General features: G+C 33.1%; 1 pseudogene; it reads left to right on the forward strand.

Moving 5' to 3' along the window:
- The first annotated feature begins 1,784 nt into the window (after positions 1–1,784).
- Positions 1,785–1,903, forward strand: LOC112469051 (annotated as a pseudogene).
- The last annotated feature ends 412 nt before the right edge of the window (positions 1,904–2,315 follow it).

Consider the following 2,315-nt stretch of genomic DNA (forward strand, 5'->3'; position numbering starts at 1 on the left):
ACTGGACTTCGAGATGATCATGCTAAGCCAAATAAGCCAGACAGAAAAAGTTGAAAATCACATGATATCACTTATATGTGGGATAGAAATCTAAAAGCAACAAATGAACAGGACATACAGAGACTCATGCTCATGGACAATAAACTAGTGGTATCCATAAGGTAAGGGAGAGGTGTGAGGGGGCAGTTAGATGGGGTAAAGGGGGTCAGATATGTGGTGACAGAAAGAAATCTAACTATGGGAGGTAAACACAGAGTGTAAATATATATCTGCCTTACTGTTAAAGTGTACCACTGAAACTTACTGGATTTTGTTATCCAATGTCACCGTAAAAATAAATAAATAATTTTTTTTAAAAAAAACGTAAACAGATTAGATGCTCCAATCAAAAGACATGGGTTAGCTAAATGGATAAGAAAACAAGACCCATTCATGTGTTGTCTGCAAGAGAGCCACTTCAAATTGAAAGACACAGACATACTGAAAATAAAAGGATGTAAAAAGATATTTCATATAAATGGAAATAAAAAAAGGCCAAAGTAGCATTATTTATATCAGATAAAATAGAGTTTAAAGCAAAGGCTATAGCAATAGAAATAGAAGGGAATTACATAATGATGAAATGATCAATCCAACAATAGGATGTAACCCTAGTAAACATATAGGCACCTAACATAGGAACACCTCCACACATATAGCAATTATTGACCAACATAAAGAAAGAAATCAACAGTAATAAACTCATAGTAGGAGACTTTAACATTCCGTTGACATCACTGGACTTATCTACTGGAACAAAAATCGATAAGGGAACAGCAGCCTTAAATGACACACTAGACCAGATGGATTTAATTAATATTTTCAGAGCATTTCTCCCAAAAGCAGTAGAATATATATTCTTCTCAAATGCATATGGAACATTTTCCAGGATAGACCACATGTTAGGCCACAAGACAATTCTCAGTAAATTTCAGACAATTGAAATCATACCAAGTGTCTTCTCCAACCACAATGGTATAAAACTAGAAATCAACTACAAGAAAAAAAACTGGAAAATACACAAACACATGGAGCCTAAACAACATACTAGTAAACAGTGAATGGTTTAACAGTGAGATCAAAGAAGAAATCAAAAGATACCTACAGACAAAGGAAAATGAAAACACAATGACTCAAAATCTATGGGACCTAGCAAAAGAAGTCCTACGAGGGAAATTCATAGCAATACAGGCCACCCTCAAGAAACAAGAAAAATCTCAAGTAAAGAATCTAATTTCAAACTTAAAAGAACTAGAAAAAGAATAGCAAACAAAACCCAAAGTGAGTAGAGGGAAGGAAATAATAAAGATCACAGCAGAAATAAATGAAATAAAGTCTAAAACATAATACAAAAGATTAATGAAACCAAGAGCTGGTTCTTTGAAAGGATAAACAAAATTGGTAAATCTTTAACCAAATTCATGAAGAAAAAAAGAAAGGGGACCAAATAAAATCAGAAATGAAAGAAGAGAAGAACTACAGACTCCACAGAAATATAAAAGATTATAAGAAAATAATATGAGCAATTAAATGCCAATAAATTGAAAAATCTGGAAGAAATGGATACATTTTTAGACACATACAATCTCCTAAGACTGAGTCAAAAAGAAACAGAATATCTGAACCAACTGATAACCACCAACAAAATTAAATCTGTATCTGCAATAAAAAATCTCCCAATAAAAAAAAGTCCTGGACCAGATAGCTTTGCAGGTAAATTTTACCAATCATTTAAAGGAGAATTAGTCTATGGCCATGTCATCCTGAACAAGCCCGATCCCGTCTGATCTCAGAAGCTAAGGAGAGTTGGGCCTGGTTAGTACTTGGATGGGAGAACACCTAGGAAGACCACGTGCTGTAGGTGTAAAAAAAAAAAAAATAATAAGAGCTTGTAAGTTGAAAGGGTCCTTGCAATCCATGAGGTTAACCAAGGGTTGCTTTGCCTAAAATAAATAAATAAATTAATTAATTAATTAATTAATAAAAATAAAGGAGAATTAACACCTATTATTCTCAAACTAGTCAAAAAAATTCAAGAGAAGAGATGGCTTCCTAATTCTTTTTATGAGGCCACCATTACCCTGATTCCAAAACCAGAGAAAGACAGTACAAAAAAGAAAACTGCAGGCCAATATCCTTGATGAACATTGATGCAAAAATTCTCAACAAAATATTAGCAAAACAAATTCAGCAACATATTAAAAATATTATACACCATGATCAAGTTGGATTTATTCCTGGCATGCAAAATTGGTTTAATATCTGCGAATCAGTTA

This window comes from Pteropus alecto, unplaced genomic scaffold (assembly GCF_000325575.1).
Source record: "Pteropus alecto unplaced genomic scaffold, ASM32557v1 scaffold370, whole genome shotgun sequence".
Lineage (NCBI taxonomy): Eukaryota > Metazoa > Chordata > Mammalia > Chiroptera > Pteropodidae > Pteropus > Pteropus alecto.